General features: G+C 44.0%; 1 protein-coding gene across 2 annotated transcripts in view; it reads left to right on the top strand.

Annotated features, from left to right (window-relative positions):
• Positions 1 to 19,805, top strand: part of FRMD4A (FERM domain containing 4A) — a 263,393-nt gene that overhangs the window by 88,531 nt on the left and 155,057 nt on the right. The window lies entirely within an intron of this gene.

Here is a 19,805-nt window from a genome sequence, read left to right as displayed (position 1 = left end):
CAAGCACTAACCAGGCCCGACCCTGCTTAGCTTCTGAGATCAGACGAGATCAGGCGTGTTCAGGGTGGTATGGCTGTAGACCTACCTCGTCCATTTCTGATTCTCTTTCTTCCATTGCTCTCTGAAAGTGCCATGAAAGTCACAAAACAAGATATTAGATGTATCCAAAAACTTAGGCATTACAGTGAGAAAAGGAAGAGAAGGGATTATTGCATTAGTTGTGTAGGGTATGTAGACACTTGAATTTTTCCTATAATGAGCAATATCAAACAGTCAGAGAATCTGGGAAAGGTGGCTACTAAAACTCTGGTCTGTTGAGCGAGGGTGAGCTGGGAGTATTTTATCTTATGGCGTTCTCTCTAGCTGTCATCAGATTGAAGTACATTGGTAGTATTTTCCATTTTTTTTTTTTTTTTGTTTTTGCTCTTCCTAGGATATTTCATCTCCAGAGCTAGCACAGTAGCTCTTGGAACCCTGGGCTTCAGAGTCCCCCTTGCACACAAAGGCCAGCCGGTTTCACTGTTCTCTTCTGGGAGAAGTTTTCCGCAGCATCATAAATCTACCTTATCAAAAATTCTCTCCACAGCAGTTTCCTTTTAGTTCCCTGAATCCATCACCTGCCACCCTTTCCTCTGTCCCATGGGATCAGCATGTCTTTCTCTTATAAGGAATAATTTAGACACGCCCTACATTGAAGGCAGCCAGCTCCACCACGAGCAGCATTGTCCTAAGAATATCTATCATTGTTCCTCTCTTACTTTTACGGAAGATGATCAGAGCTGTTGCTACTGTGTAGTCAATTGCACTAATGCTTATTTTGGGTGCTAATGAGTGTCTGTGTGTGTGTGTATGTGTGTGTGTATTCAGTTCTTAATTATATCAGTGGAAATCGGGTATCTCTCCCCCCAAAGAGAAATACTCTTCTCTTTGAAGATGGAAATTATTGCTAAGAATAAAGACCACGATTGTTGGAAAGTAATAGAAGAATATGAAAGATCTGGTTCAGTTCAGTGGACTTACTACTACCAAATAATCGAGAAAAAATGAGCTCGTGGCCTCCGTTTGAACCGAACGAGTAACCTCCTACAGATGCGCAAGCGTAACTCACTCCAATTCAGAGATGGCTCTCGGGGGATCTAGCTTGTTAGCAAGCACCATCTCTATCATGTGTCGTGTTTTCTAGGTTTTGGTTTTAAAGGTGAGCTCCGGCCATCCCATGATGCAATGCAAGAAGAAAGTTGTCCATAGTCAAGAGCATTGGTAACGCATGCCTTTAGCTCCACCCTCCGCAACATGCATGTGCTTTGCTCCTGTCATTTTAGCAATTATTTACCAATCCATGACTACTGCCTATTTTTTGTTCGCATCATACTCAGTACATTTAACCTGCTGCTCATGATAAGTACTGTGGCCTAGATCCTTATTGAATCAGCAAATCACAGAGTGAATGTATCATACCACACTCCGACGTGGATCCATTCAGGTATCATTAGAAACCTGAAAACCCAGTAATCTAAAGTATAATGTCACTTGTTCAGGACTCCTGTGTCTAATCTTAGCCTGTGCTGTGATGCAGCCCCTCAGTTAGCAATGCCTTGCAACCTTAGAGTCTGGATCCCTGACCCTAATGCAAAATACTAAACGTGTTAATGATATTTTTCACTTCAGATTGGCTGAAACCTCTCCCCCTAAACTTGAGGCTGTAACTCCACAGTTTCTACCGGAATCAGCCTGGTCTTCGGTGATGCAGGCTTCCTCGCAGGGCTCTTGCTTTTCTTTGTCTTTGCCGTAGGAGGAATGCATGAAAAAAACGGCGTGTAATGGCGAATTAGATTGATAATGCATGACAGGGAATGGAAATAATCATCGGCCAGTCACCAGGCTGTGCCATTCATAACCATAAAATGCACAATTACACTCTCACCACATGCCTGGGAAGAAGTATACGGATGTGACAAACCCAGGCTAGGAGACCAAAGAGTGTGGGCCACGCAGAGCTGGGTGACGACACACCTGCCAGGAGTGCTGGCTCACCCATCCCTGCTCCCTCTGGCTACGGCCAAGAAATACCCCATATTTACTCCTCTGTTGCTCAGAGAAGAGAGGGGAGGGTGACGAGGACATGAAGCAGACCCGGAGTGGAGCACAATGGATGGCAGTGTTCTGCCTTCTCAATCCCCTTTTATTGGGGTGGTTGAGTGTTTTGCAACAGAGGAACTGCAGAGTGACCAGTAGCACAGATGTAGCCTGCAGGTCTTGGCAGGAGGGAAGAGACGTGCAGAAGGCAACAGTGGCGTCGGCTACCGTGGGCAAGGGCTACATGGCACGTTCCAAGTTCAGCGCCCTTCACGAACCCCGTGCACACGTGATTAGGATGATCGGTCAGGTCAAACTTTTTTTTTTTTTTTAATTTTATTTATTTATTTATTTACTTTTTCACAATATTATGGGGGTACAAATGTTTCGGTTATGTAAATTGCTTTTGTACCGTTTGAGTCAAAGCTGTAAGTGTGCCCATCCCCCGGATAGCATGCATTGTACCCATTAGCTGTGACTTTATCTGTCCCCTCCTCCCCCCTCCCGCCTGCTTGATTTCCGATGAATATTAGTTTCTTATGTGCACATAAGTGTTGATTGATTAGTTCCAATTTAATGCTGAGTACATGTGGTGTTTGTTTTTCCATTCTTATGATACTTCGCTTAGAAGAATAGTCTCCAGCTCCATCCAGGGTAATACAAAAGGTATTAGTTCACCATTTTTTTTTTTTTATGGCTAAGTAGAACTGCATGGTATACATGTACCACATTTTATTAATCCATTCACGTATTGATGGGCACTTGGGTTGTTTCCATATCTTTGCAATTGTGAATTGTGCTGCTATAAACATTCAAGTGCAGATATCGTTTTTTATAGAATGTCTTTTTTCCTTTGGGTTAATACCCAGTAGTGGGATTGCTGGATCAAATGGTAGTTCTACTTTTAGTTCTTTGAGGTATCTCCATGCTACTGTCCATAGAAGTTGTACTAGTTTGCAGTTCCACCAGCAGTGAATCCATGCCAACATTTGTTGTTTTGGGACTTTTTGATAAAAGCCATTCTCACTGGAGTTAAGTGATGTCTCGTTGTGGTTTTGAGTTGCATTTCCCTGATGATTAGAGAGATGTTGAGCATTTTTTTCATGTTTGTTGGCCATTAGTCTGTCTTCTTTTGAAAGTTTCTGTTCATGTCTTTTGCCCACTTTTTAATGGGGTTGTTTGATTTTTTTCTTGATGATTTGCTTGAGTTCTTACAGAGTCTAGTTATCAGCTCTTTATTGGATATATGGCATGCAGATATTTTCTCCTATTCTATAAGTTGTCTATTCGCTCTAATGATTGTTTCCGTGACTGTGCAGAAGCTTTTTAATTTGATTAGGTCCCATTTATTTTTTTTTATTGTTGCTGTGATTGCTTTTGAGGTCGTCTTCATAACATTTTAGAGAGATGTCATGTTAGGAATGCAAGGATATATGTAGATCAGTTTTGCAAATGAGGAAGAGCTTGCAGGAATCCAGAGATCACACCAAGGTCCCAGCTGCTGCACCAGGTCTGGAATCCCGGGCTCCCGACCTGGATGTACAGTGTGGCAGAGAGGGGACTGTGACATCATCTCACCCTGGGTTTGGTGGCCTCACCAGCTCTGCCACTTACTACCCATGAGGCCTTAGGTGAGTGACAGAATCTCTCTGAGCCTCAGTTGTCTGGTTTATGAGAAAAGTTACATTCAGAGGAGCAAATGAGATAATATCTGAGAAGCATCGAATGATCAAAAAGTATGAGAGACTCTTGGAATAAGAAATTTTGTCTCTGTGTTCCCCTCCCCCACTTGGCTTACTTACGCCATTGGAAGTCTCAATAATGCGAACTTTGAGGGGACTTAGAGCCCACTGGGGTGCGAGAAGACAGCTGGCTGTGAGAGTGGAGAGACTACGGAAATAAATGGTGCATCCTCACTTAAAACATGGAAATGAGTTTTATAGAGAGAAGTAGCATAATGGGAACAAATGTTAGCTTTGCTATTTCCTAAGTCACCTGGCCTTCCAGAAAGGGCTCTGCAGGTACAGGCATGACCCTAGCAAGCCTTATCTTGTCAGGAGCAGGGAAGGTTTGTGAAGAATGGCAGATGGCAGGATGCAGTAGAGTCTCCGGGCTGCGAAAGGGAATGAGAGAGCCCAGGGCTGTCCTGCATCTGGGGTCTCCCATGAGTCTGTGAGATCAAAGTAGAGAGAGTTGGTTGGGGGAGGGGAAGGAAGAGAAGACAGATGATTTTGCCTTTGCCCTAATGGATCATATCACCAACCTTTCTAAAAATTTTCAATTTTTAAAAATGATCAGAAACGCTCTTAAGGCTTTTATCTTGAAAAAAATCCTAGAATAGAAACAAGAATGACCAAGGTTGTGTCAACGAATGGCAATGCCATCCCTTTCTTAACAGCAAAGGCAAAAACCCAATCACTGCCTAATACTCTTTGGTTATTTCCCATTCGTTGCCATTAATTAGGAAGATTTTCAACTCCTACTTATTGAATATATTTCACTCCGGTAATTAATGCAACAAGTTAATGGCAGAAATAAGCCTGGATCCTGAGTGTGCTAAATGCTTGTTGGAGTTTTTTGTACCAACCGCTCAACTACTCTGGAAATACTGAGATAGATTCCTTGTGGTATGAAAAGTCAAAGTGCCAATTTGCATAATTTTCATCAAAAATTAATCACTTAATGACCTGCTAGGTGTTAAATAAAATAAATCAGAATGAGGGAGGAACCATCTTCCAGAGCCTGATTGAACAGGCAGACACAGGCAGCAGAAGAAAAACATTACACAGCAAGTACAAACAGGGAAAGTATTTATAGAACATTCTCTCTGCATCCAAGACTAGGATATATTTTAGATGAACCCTAAGGGACAGCTTATGGCCATCTTTTGCCTAGACAGGGTGGGGTGTGTCTGTCATTTTATGGAGAAATTATAAGCTGGTATTTGTTTGTGGTTCCCTCCTTGCTTTATTGTGGAAAATATGGCTTTTGTAATCCACAGTGATTTCGTTTGCCTGCTTTTCTGTTCCTAAGGTTACAAATGAGTCAATAGAGGTTTTGTGCTATTTCGATACAGAGATCTACAACTTCCAACCCGGAAAGATAGCCAAAGACTCGGAGAATAATATCCCCAAACGGTCCTTTGTTTCTTATGCAGCTAGATTCTTCTTTTCTTCTTGCCAATAGAACCGACCACCCTCCTTAGAGCACTGACAAAACTCAACTGAAATTTCCATGCACTGTTAAGTTTCAGATTGTGATTTTTGGCTTTGTATTGGACACAGAGAAAAGGAGCGCCCATTGCTCCTTGTTGGTAGGGTGGATGCCATGGAGGAGCCCAAAGCCTGCAGCCTGCCCAGCTGGGACCTCCTCCCGGAGTGAGGTTGTGTGTCAGGCTGGCTTTGAAATGGGTCATTCTGGGGTTGGCCACTGAGCCATGTTCCCTAAATACTGTTCCCCAAAGGATCCTCGCTGGCTAGGACTCCAGGGCTTGCAGATGCTTTGGTGTGTTTCCCTTTGTTGTTCCTTAGCCCCACCTGTGGTTTTCTGATGACTCCTCTTCCCCTTCCTCCTGAGGCTCAGCCCTCATTGTCCTGGGTGACTCAGTCACCGCGTCTGCCTCACGCTTCCTCTCTGCTCCGCTTGCAGGGATGCGGCTGGGCTGTAGCGAGCCTTTCAAATCACATTTCTCCAATGCCTCGGTCACACGTTGTCCTCCCAGGTGCTTTTAGGGCGAGGTGCCCACTGCGTCCGCATCATCATAGCTCAGGACCGCCTGTCTGTCCTGAGTCATTGTGAAATCAGTGCAGCTTATCCCTTTGTCACCTTCCTACCCCCCACCCCCACCTCTCCATCGCCTTGTCCCCCTTCCTACATTTGTTCCCGACAGACCACAGTCCTTATCGTGGAATGAAAGGCGCATCATGATCCAGTGGCTTCTTATTTCTTAAACTTCCTTTCTCATGTTATCCTTCACGCACACGCCTGCACCCTCACCTCTCCATGAGCACATTTGACCTTATCTGGACCTCAGGCTTTGCAATTACTACCCCTCCCCGGTTTTTTTGTTTGTTTGTTTGTTTTTTGAGATGGGAGTCTCATCACTCTGTCCAGGCTGGAGTGCAGTGGTGCTCACCGCAGCCTTGAACTCCTGGGCTCAAGCGATCCTCCTGCCTCAGCCTCCTGAGTAGCTGGGACTACAGGTGTGCACCACCATGCCTGATTAATTTGTCTATTTTTTGTAGAGACTGGGGTCTCACTGTGTTGCCCAGGCTGGTCTTGAACTCCTGGCCTCAAGCAGTCTTCCCGCCTCAGCCTCCCAAAGTGCTGGGATTACAGGTGTGAGCCACTGTGCCCCGCTCACCACTGTAGCTTTTTAAGGGAAGGACTGTGTCTTCCTTATGGTTGATTCCGCAGCACCCAGCTTTGTGGCTGGCATTTGGGAGGGGCTCAGAATTGTAACTTAGTAACTGCTTGTCACGTTCCCACGTGCCTGTGAGTGCTGTTTCCTGTTCAGCCCAGTGGCCCTCCCGTGGGTGGCTCTTGCCTCTGCTCTGTCTCTGCCTTCTCTCTGCCTGTGTCTGTGTCGGAGGGCGAGAGAATAGGGACAGTGTGACAGCTCTCATTTCTTGTATGAAAGGGCAACCTGGGAACCCCCAGCTGGCACAATGGCAGAGAGTGTTTGAGCACCACGAGTTCATTCATTCACTTACTCATTCTGCGGGTACTTATTGGTGTGCTTCCTAGGTTCCAGGAATGTCTCAGGGAAACAGAGAAAGTCTTATCCCCCAGGGAGCTTGCCTTCCAAGAAGAAGGGGCAGACAAAACACACCCTCAATAAGTAAAAGACAGAGGATGCTACAAGTTGGTAACTGCTACAATAAATAAATAAATAAGCCGGGTGCAGTGACTCACGCCTGTAGTCCCAGCACTTTGGGAGGTTGAGGTGGGAGGATCACTTGAGCCCAGAAGTTTGAGGTTTCAGTGAGCTATGGTGATGCCATTGCACTCTAGCTGGGGCAACAGAGCAAGACCGTGTCTCAAAATAAATAAATAAATAAAAGATATATAAAACCTTAAGTGATTGCTCAGAGTGCAAAGAACTCTGTTGAGATGCGCAGTTGCACAAATGGAAGTTTCCATGTCGTTCTCCCGATGGTCTCTTTTTAACATGTGAAAGAGATGTCTGTGACTTTCATATTTTAAGCAGATTTATTGATGTGTCATTGACATATAACAAACTGCACATATTTAAAGTGTACCGTTGCATATACGTTTTGACATATGTCTACACCCGTGAAACTGTCACTACAACCAAGAACCGTAACTCCAGACTTTTAGTCAATCATTTTCCCTGCGAATCTTTTATGTGTAAAGCTCAGTGCTAGGCACTAGGAAGGTTGTGACATGTCATCCTTGTCCCTCCCTCATGTCTTGGTCCTGATTTAAAATTCTGGCTTTCCCCAGACCGTTATCTAATCACAGACACATTTCTGGGTCTTTTGCTGAAGATTAGGGTGCAAATACACTGAAGTTTGGTTACCAAAGGGCTTGGAGCGACATGGTGACCTGTTTGCCACCGGTGTTGCCAGTTGCACCGGGAAGGAGCCAAGATCAGGAAGCTGCCGTCTTTCAATCAGCTCCGATCCAGGCCAAAAACATCTCTCTCCTTCCTTCTTTCATGGAAAAGGTCCAAACAGTAGGCTCGGTTTCAGCCTTTTCTTTCTTTCTTTTTTTATGAGTAGTCAACACAGTGATTATCTCCTGCTGTAAAGCTCTGAGAAATTGTTCTGTGTCCAATTAGAATTCTTGATTTGACTAACAGATACAACATAACATCTTTATTTCTGTAACTGCTCACTCATGATGGGCACCCTGGATATTTTTAGCGCTCCTGTTTGCCATGGTCACTGCATTTCAAGGCCCCGAATTCTCTCCTGTGACAGCATTTCTGCTGTGAGGCTTGTAGACCTCGGAGTGGACAGGACTGGGGATGGGGACACATCTTTGAGGTTTTGCAGCTTTCCCTCTCACCCTTTCCTCCCCTCATTTCCCCTCATCTCCCAGCTTCATCCCCTACCCCTGTGGTTAAATGGTGTTGGGCAACAAGGAGAACAGCTCTGCAACTTGTCCTCTCCGGGAGCTGCTGCCGCAGAACCAGGCGCCCCTGGGCGCGTCTCTGTCTGGGGTGGCTCCCGGGCAGCCGGCCAGTGTTGGAACCTCCCCCAAGATGAATGGAGGGAGGGATCTTCAGCGGAGCTCCTTGCAAGAGTGAGCACTCCCTGCCAATGACATTCTAGCAGAATCCTTTCCAAAGAACTCTCCTATGTCAACATAAAGGCGGCAGCCTCCAGCCCAGAGGGACTGCCCCGTACTGATGTCAAAATAGCTGTCACCCCTCCCCTCAGTGGAAGCACTACAGGTCCCCAAGCTCTCCTCCCTGCAGCTCCGTATCAGGGTGGGGAGAGGTAGGGGCTTGCTTTCGACCTCCCAGAGCTGGGACCAGGAGACCACCCTGCAGGACTGTGGTCTTCAAGTTCTGGGGCACCTGTATTCCTCGGATATGCTTTGCTGTGATGCCACTGGGAATTTGGTCCCATCTACGAGTCTTACTGGGGTCAGCTGTGGGGATGGGATGCTTCCTGCTAAATGTGGCGGGACTTGGCATCTGACCACTCAGGCCCTGGATTCTGCACCTGGGACCCGGTGGCTGCTTCATATCTAATGCAGGTTCAGCCAAAGCAGGTGGCCTGGCGAGCCACACCAGTTGCTCAGGTGGCCGTTTTCCTGCTACATGCCAAGAGCCATCAAAGGCCCAAAGGTGAATTTGGAAAGCTTGCAGATGGGCTAGAATGCCTGCTTTCGGCCCCACACATCCCTGGGGGGTCATGGAGGGCACGACTGTAGTATAGTAATGCGCAGAGAGGATCGTTTATGGGAAGCAGAGCCCACTCTCGAACTCTCTTCCCTGTGTGGCCCTGGCAGATTGACGTCGATTCTGCCTGCCAGGTGGTCGCGCAGGTATATGAACTAAAAAGAATGCGCTTGTTCCTGAGCCTGGGTTTGGGGGCATGTTTCTACAGAACAGGCAAATTAAAACATATCTCACCGAATGCAAATTGAGTTTTACGGTACCTATATTATGAAACTGCCCTTGAAATGATACATGAGGGTATATGCTGTTTAAATATATATTTATTAATTCGTATAAAATATTTATTGAGTGTCTATTAGGGCAGTCACACCATTCCACTTCAATCACACATATTATCGTTCTAATGCCAATAAAATATTTACAATTGTGAAAACATTGTGTAATAAGACCCATAGTTGTAAATAGCGCTGTGTCTCTTCCCATAGATCACGCCATAAGCAAAATATTAAAAATTAAAATTTGAAATGACAGGTTAAATTAAACACAGGAGCAAAGTAGGCAATAGGCAGATTCCTATTAGCAACACCGTGGAGGTTCTTGGTTATGAAGCACACAAATGCTTTCCCAAGCCTACGACGGACACGTGCAACTGCTCCACACAGCTTTACATTTTACATAGCGGACATTCAGTTGCACATTTATGCAAGAGAAACCGGTAGGATAAAAAAAGTAGAAAAACGTGTATGTGCCTATTCGTCTATAGTGCAGTTTTTTTAAGCCTTCTGAAGCAGCGAGCGAATGCTGTGAATATTTGTTCCATGAAACTGTATGTCGTATGGAAACAGGAAGCATTACAAGTGATACATCAGTTGCTAGAATGCTTGGAATTCTTGTTCTTAGGTAGATATCCTCGTCTTCTACATCACAGCTTATTCGAGGAGGGGGAGGGATCTTAGAGCCCGCCTGTCTGGTCATCCTTTCGACGACTCCCCTGGCTCCTGGTTTCTGGCCCCTTCCTGATCACGAGCAGTGATAAGGGGGGACCCATTCCATGTTGAACAATGATGCTTGCTCAAAAGTTCTTCCTTCTATTGAATTCGAATGTGTCTTCTGGAATTTCCACGCATTGATTCTATTTTTTGCACACCAAAGGCAAAGCGCTTCTCCTTTCACATTATATGTACGCATCCCGTTAGCAAGTCCTCACATACATCCCTCCAGATGTGCCCGGGACAGTCCCAGGTCATACCTCTGCTCTCCGTGTCATCGCAATGGCCTCCCTTCTCCCCCACAAAAGTGTCTTGGAATGGCCAATAGATTTTATGGTCACCCTACACTAGAGCCTACGATGTCATAAGCTCCATATGCAGTTTTTCCATCAGTCCTGGGAAGTCATGGGGTAAAGGGATAGCCTGCTTTGGTCTTACTCCAGTTTTTTCCATTTTTCCTACGTAAAATATGGTACCCAGAGTTGGACCCAGAGTTCCAGGAACCATCGTAGAACACGGGGTGCCTCTTCATTCCCTTATTCCGGATGCTGAGCTTCTGGTGTGTGAACTAAGAGTGGGGCAAAAACCATCAACAGTATGATCCCAATTTTTACATTTCGAAGCTTGCATCGGAACCTCTCTGCCGTCTGTGAATTTGCTAAACATGCCTTCTGTGTACGTTTACAGATCGCTGGGGGAAATGCATACACTGAGACAGACAGCTTATATTTGAGTATCACGTTGCTGTTTTCCAAGTGCTTGTTGTGCATCTTGTTAGGCACCGAGCCCCAACATTTGCCATGGGAACCCTCCTCCCAGACTCCCCTCCCTTTGGCCTCACTTATGGTGAAACTGATTTGATAACAACTTTCAGCAGCTACTTACTATCTTGTAAGTGATGTGGTCATCCTCAGACCGTTGGAGCCTCGTCTTTGCTTTCGTAAATAGGGTTCTCTGCTATATTTCTCACTGCTCCTTGCCCACCCACCGCTCTGTCCCCCAGCTCATTACATGACAGAAGTTTCCAGAACATGCCATGTTCTCTCCATTCAAGCCTTTCTTCCCTAATGTGGCCTCTGCCAGCTGTCCTGTTCTGCAGACACCACTGTCACCAGTAAGAGTTAGGGTCTCCCCCGACCCCCATGCCATAGCATCTTGTACCCATCCCCATTGTCACACTGATTACTCTGTACTTGCCTGTTAACTTGTGTATTTTCTCCATGGCTCATAGAAACGCCTTAAGTATATAACAAAATCATGTTCACCATTCTATTACCATATCTAATAAGATACCCGGCGCATAATAAATAATCCATAAGCAGTTGAGTAAACACACACTGTGGTGAGCATTTTTACATACGATTCTTTAATTCCATTTCTCTGATTTCATTAGGATAAATTCCTAGAAGGGAAATGACTGAGCAAAGCATATGAACTTATTAGCTATTTGCATTCTAGTTTTAGTTTATTTCCTGTCGGGTGTTCGTGGGCTTCTAATTAAGTTGTAATTATCTGCTAATTAAACAATTTTATCTTTAACATATTAATCCCTCATTATAGGTGTCACCATCCCCTCCTGAAATTGGCTTATACTTTTTATTTTTGCTTTTGGGGCTTGGCGGAGTACATTTATTATTATTTTTTTTTAGAATTATTTTTAATGTAGTCAAATCTATAGATTTTTTCCCTTTGGGCTCATTCATTGGTATTATGCTTAGGTAAGTATAATAAATAATCATCTAGCTATTTTTTAAATTTAACTTTATGAACCACCTGGGATTTATTTTGGGGAGACAAGTGCAGTTAGTTTATATACTTTCAGCGATATCCCTTCTTTCTCGTCTTGGTTGAGAAGGTTGAGACCAAACAGGAACTGAGTGGTTTAGCAGTTCATCTGTTAACAAAAATCCGCTGGCTCCAAACAATAAGTCCATTTCTTTCCGTGCTCCTCTAGCTTTGAACATTATCTTTAAAGGTTCTTCTGTTGTCCTTAGACTGTCCGTGTTTTGAATATCAGCTTCAACTTTCCAGCTTCCTTCCTGTAAACTTGGGGTGCCTTGAACACATTCCTCATAGGCCGTGTGCCTTGCATGCTTTTTCTATGTTTTACTAAAATCCAGTCTCCTTTGGGAGTTCTCCATGCACATAATACTTTCTGTTCTTAGGATGTCTCAATCTTCACTTTCTCATTTAATCTTATTTTTATTATGTGATCAAAATTTTACATTGAAAGTCTTCATCTCAGACAGACCATATTCTTTTTCGATCTAAAGAGTCAACGTTTTCTCTTTTCTTAACCTGATCTTTTTTCTGGACTTTTAAAAAAACTGTCCGGGGTCCCCATCGAACCCTCTTTGTCTAGTCTAAAAATTCCCAGTACAGTCATCGAAACAAAGGAAAGGGTAGATATTTGCCTTTTCCTTTGGAAAAAGCCTCTTCGTTCTACTCCAGACTAACAAACATATATACAGCCTCTGTCACTCAGATACTGAAGCCACAGCTCCAGTGTGGCAAAGAACAGGTGTCACTTTCTTTCTTCTTTTTTTCACCGTCCCCACAGGGGAGCAGCTGGACGTGAGGCAGGTAGGTGTATACGTTCCTACTGCTTATTTGCATGTTCCGTTTCTTTGGAGTTTACACCTCGCTCAGCTGCCCGGGCAGGATGTCTGCATGGACACGTGTGCTGTGAATAAGAATGACATGTGTGTGCAAGAACAGTACCTGACATGTCATACATCAATATTCCTAAACCTCGTCTCTTAAGCCAACTTCGGTATTCCTTCCATCAGCGATTGACGGTTAGCACAGGATGGCCCTGGGGGACACTGGTGCCGGGAAAAAGAACTGGAACTCCAAGTCCCCTGTCTGGTTGAACACCCCGTCTCTACGTCCAACCAGGGCCTGTGGAGCTCCATTCTGTGAAGTCCCAGAGCTTGCTCCGTGCTAGGCAAAGCCACCCAAACGTCACCTGCCCAGAACCAGCCTCCTTGCCCACCCTACCAGAGCCGCAGACGACCTGGCATGAGTGGACAGAAGGCTGCAGCCCCTCCCTGGCCGTCTATAGGTGGGCACAGCATTCTGAGTTCTGCACTCTGTATGTGTATAGGGACCAAGGCCCGTGGCCCCCTAAAAGTTTGCTGAAAACCACTGACATGAAGCAGATTGCTTAATAGGAGAAAAGGCATACAAACTTATTAAAATACTGAATGTGTACACACAAGAGCCTTCAGAATGAAGACCCACAGATCCAGGGGGAATTGTCCATTTTTATGCTTATGATCAGTAAAGTGTAGACAGCCATGCAGAAATATGATTGGACAGAAAGGATATGATCTGATGTCTTGTTTTCTGAAGATACTTTAACAGTGGCGGACCCCAGGAGAGACTATCCTGTTCTCTAGGCGTCCTGTTCTTATTTTTTTAGAGGCATGGTCTCACTCTGTCACCCAGGCTGGAGTACAGTGGTGCTGTCATACCTCACTGTAACCTTGAATTCCTGGCCTCAAGTGATCCTCCCACCTCGGCCTCCCAAAGTGCTGGAATTACAGGTGTGAGCCACCGCACCCAGCCATAGGCATCCTGTTCTTTAGTAGCTAGTTGAAATGTCACACAGAAAGTGCTGCTGCCCACCAGGAGCCTGGAGGCCTTCCTGCACCTGCCTGCCACCGATGTGTGGCTTGCTGCTCTGCGCTCTCCAGCGTGGTGTCCACGGTGCATGACCTAACTCCGGGGCCCATGCAATTGCACCTGCCGGTGTCTATTTCCTTGTGACCATTTAGTCAGAGCTTCCAGACGCGGGGAGGGTGATGGTCCACTCTGACCCCTTGGTTGATGTGCACCTGCTGAACCTGGGGCCTTTCACATCTGGGATGCACCTGTCCAACACCCACGCCAATGGCTTGTCCTCAAACTGGGATGTCCTGTTGCAAGGTGAAAAGCATGCCCTTCATCCCCCACAGCCCACAGCTGAGCTTTGGGAGGGGTCGCTCCTCTTCAGTGAGATCCTGTTAGAGCATCAGGAGAGCGTCCTGGTTGTCCCCAGGTCCCCTCTTTGATGTCTAAACTTTAGGCCCAGAGACTGATTATTCACGTTTTCTGACACTGGGCCCTGAAGTACCCCGTAGAAACAGTTCAATTGCTCGTGCTATAGGACTTTTGGCTTGAACACACACAGACCACCGGGTCCTCACACCGGGGACTTCTCTTTTGCACTCCCAGAGAAAACCCAATTTCCTCCGGCCATGGGTGGAGAAGAGAGACCCAAGCAACAGCTGGGTCACTCGACTCTGCTTTCCAGAGATTCTCCAGGAAAACACCAGCCCCGGTTACGACCTGGTCAAATGCAAACTTGCAGAGGGCTGAGCTTTGAAGAATGCATCGCTCTTTCCATCTTCTATGATATCACATCGCCGTGTTCCTCTGTTTGTAGTAGAGCCACAACAGCTGTATTCAGCAACCAGGAGCCTCAAGGACACACCTGTATATAGTCTTTTAAATTCAGGAGGGTCATGATGAAGACAGAGGTGGAATAACTTGCCAGAGGTCATGGGGCAAGAGAGGGACAAAGTCAGTGTCTCCGGGTGAGACTTCTAGTGTCTCGTACCTGGATCGCCTTTCCTGTCATGGTCTTCTTGCTTTGGAGACCCCACGTGCCCATAACCTTTAAAGACTGAAAAGATTGTAAAGTTTCAGTTGTTGTGTCTGTTATTTCTGTGGTGAAGGCGAAGTGTGGGCAGGGAATGGATGAATTTTTTTTTAAATAAATTTCATTGTGTATCTTCGAGGCTTACGTCATAATATTATGGGATGCATAGAGATGTATATAGAGACATAGATACAGAGCAGATATGTAAGATGAACAACTCTAGGGAGATCTAACGTACAACATGAGAACTGAAGTTAAAATTGTATTAGGGGTTTGTTAAATAGGTAGATTCATGTGCTTTTATCCCACAAAAAAGTACCTGCATGAGACAATCAACATGTTAATCTGCTTCACCATAGTAACCATTGTACTAACTATATGTATCTCTACGGATGAATATTTTTAACAAATTTTAAGCTGCCTGAGGTCCTTTCTGTCTGTGTGTTTCCTGCTGTGTTGAATTTCTTGAGGCCACTGTGAACGCATTGTGTTCACGCCTCTTCTCTGGGCAGTTCTTTAATGATTATTGAGATTTTGTGGTCTTGCAACTTTCGGCTACCAAGAGTGGTCTTCATTTTTCTGAAAAGGAAACGGAAGCGGAGAGAAGGATGTGACACTTGAGGTGACCCAGAAAGCAGGAGTTCCAGGGGTGACTTGTGCTGGGAAGTTGTCGTCATGTTCTTGGAATTTCCTTCTGAGCCACAGAATGGCCGGGGTCAGAGGGCAGATTGTGAGGTGCTGTTGTCATGCATCCGGCGTCCTCACCATGCTCCCTGGGTTAAGGGACCGTCCTCGGGGAAGATGTGCTGGCAGTCTTACGTCTCTGTGCTAGAGTCTTGGCTTGGATGCTTCTGAAATCTGAATTTTCTGTCTGATGATAATGTTTTAAAGGACAGCATTGCAGGTTGTTTAGGGAGTGTTGGTAATTTCCTAAATAAAGCATGTCTTGAAGTGTTTGTTCTTTGTTTTGTGCAATTCTAGTGAGTTATTAATATTTATTTTATTGTTTCATAAATGTATTGCCTCAAAAATGAATACGAGTCACAACTCGGTAACTTCCGTTGCAGAGATGTAAATAAGTAGGCATGCAGTAATTAGGTTAAAGACATTTTTTGCAGGCCTGAGACCATTATGGTAAACAGCTCTCTTCCCTTGCCCATCCCCTCCCTCAGCTCCACCCACCAGTGTCTTCCCAATAACAGTTTTAGTGTAAATTAGATTCAGGAAACTGAGAAAATATGACAAGTGTTGATCGACTATTTTTTTAGTTTTTGTTTTTTAAAAAGCACGTGGTTTTTTTTTTTTTTTCTGAGTTCAGGATCAATTTGCACAACTGCAATACATTTCTAAAGCCTGGGCAACATAGCAAGACCCCATCTCTACAAAAGATTAAAAAAACCAATTGGCTGGGCGTGGTGGTGTTCACCTGTAGTCTCAGCTACTCAGGAGGCTGAGGCAGGAGGATCACTTGAGCCCAGGAGTTCAAGACCAGCCTGGGGGATATAGTGAGACCCCCCCCCATCTCAAAAAAAAAAAAAAGAAAGAAAGAAAAAATGTTATAAACAGTGGAACTGGGATTATTTCTTCTGAGCTCTTCTTGCACATGTATATACCATGGTATATAAATTATTTGGCAAAATACAAGAAAAGAGGGAGAGAAGACATCTAAGAAACAGAAGGACAGAGAGAAAAAGAAATGTAGTATGTTGAGAAATAGGTGAGAAGCAGCATATGAAAACAGGGTTGACTTAGTTTTGAATTTGAAGGGAAAATATTCTTAATAAGACATATTTGGTGTTTTCTCAAATCAAAATGTTGGTACGGTCTTTAAGAAAAGTCGTGCCAAACCTTGAGTTCTACTTTTTCTCTGCCCCTGGGAGGCGTGGGCAGCAGAATGATTTCAAGGTTGCCATCCCATGACTGTTTCCAATCTAAGCCGAAGCCAGAAAAAAATAAATTCACACCCTGAGCTCAGTACCCCGCACGTCTCCTGAAATGGCCATTTGGGGGTTTGTCGTTGCTAATTATTTTGTTTTTTAATGATGCCCGGAAGAGGGGACTCCCCTGCCATATTGGAACGACAGTTCTCTCCACCATTGTGAGTATGTCAGGCCATTGTAGACAGATGGCCTCAAACATAGATTTTTATAACTCCCCTTTCCAGAATCTGTGCTCTGGGAATCACCTCTGATCACAACTGGCTTGCCACTCATTCTGTCTGCACGGCGAGAATGGGTCAGACATTCAGTCTCAAGTATTCTGTCCCATGTGACAACGCAAATTCTCATTCATATATTACAAGATCTGATTTTGTATGTTAAAAATATAGGCAATCTAAGCAAATTTGCTGAGAAAGAAGTTTCTCAGTCTTTATTTCCTATAGCTTACCTCAAACAGTGTCAATCATCTTTCTAGATACAGTTTCTTTTTCACACTATTTTAACTAAGAGAAAAAGGAACAACATGTTAAATAATATTGGGGGAGTGGGAACCTCCCTTAAGCCTAATACCCTAGCAAATCCAATCAACTACTGTGTTTTTATTTTTGCCTCTTCATCTCTGTCCATATGCATGACAATTAGCACACATATTTCATAGCCTGCTACAGTCGCTTAAACTAGTATCCTAAATGTTTCCATGTTTACACAGTCTTCGTGATTCAGAGTGTATCTCAACAGCCAAGTTGGATAAATTGGGGTGGACACCTCACTTTCAGGGTAACACTTTTGCACACATCCTTTAGAATCACAGTGTACTTGGCAAGCCCTCTGCTTGGTATAGAATTGTAGACGATTTATGGTTGGAATGGTCACCAGCTGATATCTCTTGAGAAGCCTTGTTCTCCAAAGGATTTCCTTTGAGGGTGATGCCAGTGGTCTAAAGAAAATGAAAAAGAAAAAAATAAAAATAAAAAGGAAAGCAGTGTTATTTTACAATTGTTAGTATTCAAAAGAAAATTCCAGTGTTCCTGGCAAGCCAGGAACAGATGTCAACTCTTTCTCTGTACACACCCAAAATGGCGCACCTTTTCGGAACTGGGGATGAGAACAGGAGACTCTGATCTTACTTGAGTAGGGAACAACACACAGGTGTTCCTTTTGGGAAGCAAACCACAGCAGTGCCGTCAAAGGCAGCTGTGCTTTCGAAAACATGGTGGTTCAAAGGTGAGTGTCTGTTTAGACTCCCTGCTCTGTGCTGAGGTTTTGCGGGGACGTTTTGCTTTCCATAAGGGAGACATTAAAATATGGAATGTGCTCGAAGATTCCCCAGGAGTTAGCGTAGAGGCTTTGTTGAAGAGAGAACTTGGAAGACCTTCGGTAGATACTAACATCTTGATTCACAGTAACTTCCTTACGTTGTTCAACAGATAAGGTGAGACCATTTAATGTAAGGAGAAGTAATTTTTTTTTTTTTCAGATGAAAATGTGAACCTCAGGGTAAACTTTTAAGTATGGGTGTGAAATTTGTGTGCTTGGAAATAGTTTGAGAAAATGATAATGCTGCTACCTCTTGTTCACTACTGTGATTAAAACTTTATTTGATCCAATAATGCCTTTCAGATACCAATTAGTTTGCATAAACTTTATTAGAATGTGAATAAGTAACTCAAGAGCACATTTATGCCCTTAACTTAACTTCGACAAGAAAATGAAGCTCAAAACTTGGTGTTTTAAAGACGAAAAGGACAAGCAGAATTTCTTTCTTAAAACTCTCCCCATTCCCAATTCCAGAGAATTTTCTCAAACTCATGATAAATGTTTTTAAGAGAATTTCAAAATAATAAGCTGGATGATCGTATCATTTTCCTTTTTAAAACTTTCACTCTTTTAACCTTAGCTTCTTTCTAATGAAAGCGGACTCACTGTAGCTCTAAAATTATATCCAAAGCACCTGTGCAATTGCTATTACGTGCCCTATTGAAACTTGAAATTAACATCTTTAGCGTCCTTTTTTGATGAAGGAATCATTTATATGTGTTGGCAGAGCAGCAGATATTTTTTAGTCTAATTTAAAATTGAAGTGGCTTTCAGCGAACGAAGATGGGGGAATGATTGAAAGGAAGTTGATAGATTTTTTAAAATTAAGTCAATCAGTGCGGATGCTTACTGCATGCAAGGTTGATAGATTCTAATAGGACTTGAGCCTGTTTTCCTGCTAAGGCAATTAACACCTGAAGTTAAGAGTTCAATGAGTGAATAGAGACTTTGCAAGCACCCGTAGCCGTAGCTGCCGATTTTGGTTTGTGTGTGCAAAATGGCAAGCCTTTTTCCCCCTGTTTTTAGTCTCTTTTAATCGCTTTGTTAGAATGCTTAGGAAGATGTGAAACTTTTCTTGCTGATTTTTCTCAGAGCTGGAGATTGCAGAGTCATTATCATAATTCAGAATTAAGAGATGGTCGAGATTCGCCCCATGCAAGCAGGACATGCTATTTTGATTTAGAGCCCAAAACAAGAGAAATCTGACTTGGTGAAAGCGTGCTAGGGTGGTTTCCTTTGAGGAAGGAATAGGAATTTTCTCGTAGGTTTCTATGACAGCTTTAAACATGCTGATGGTCAAAGAATAATCCCCATGGAACAGGAAGAGAAGAGGCTCTTTTCCATCTTTCGTGGAGGTGGCACTCGTGAGAACTCCGACGGCCGGGCAGAGAGACAAGGCAGGTTCTGCTCATGTGCAACTTTTCATCTGTTTGAAGTGACCCATACTGGGGAAAAGGTGTCTTTAGTGGGATCTATGGAGTCATGTAAAATAGAAGGGCTGGAATGAATCTTATGGCTCATCTAGTGCAGAAAGTCGTGTCGGAACCAGTTGATACCAGCTTAGGAGAGTCAATTGCTACATTTGTACGAATTCGTGTAGCCAGTTGTAATACAGCGCCATTATTAAATGAATGAACTTATACTTAAATATATTTATTTAAAAAACAAAGGTAATGAATATATAAAATCCATCACTTCTTGATTATTTTACTACACTTTACTGTTCTCTGTGCTGTGGAGGTTATTTGTGTCTGTTGTATCTGTATTTTGGAAACAGCATCAGTGTTGTCATGACAGTAGCTTGAAATCAGATGTCGTGATTTCTGCAAGACAATTTACGGTTAGAGTGGTCGCCAGCTGCCATCTATGAGAAGCCTTGTTCTTCAAAGGATTTCCTTTGAGGGAGATGCCAGGGCTCAGCAAATACTACAAAGCAGGCTTTTTCCTTCCAGAAAGCCAGTTGT

The sequence above is a fragment of the Eulemur rufifrons genome, chromosome 25, assembly GCF_041146395.1.
Source record: "Eulemur rufifrons isolate Redbay chromosome 25, OSU_ERuf_1, whole genome shotgun sequence".
Classification (NCBI taxonomy): Eukaryota; Metazoa; Chordata; class Mammalia; order Primates; family Lemuridae; genus Eulemur; species Eulemur rufifrons.
The sequence above is the reverse complement of the archived record's forward strand: the minus strand, read 5'-3'. Positions and strand labels throughout refer to the sequence as shown.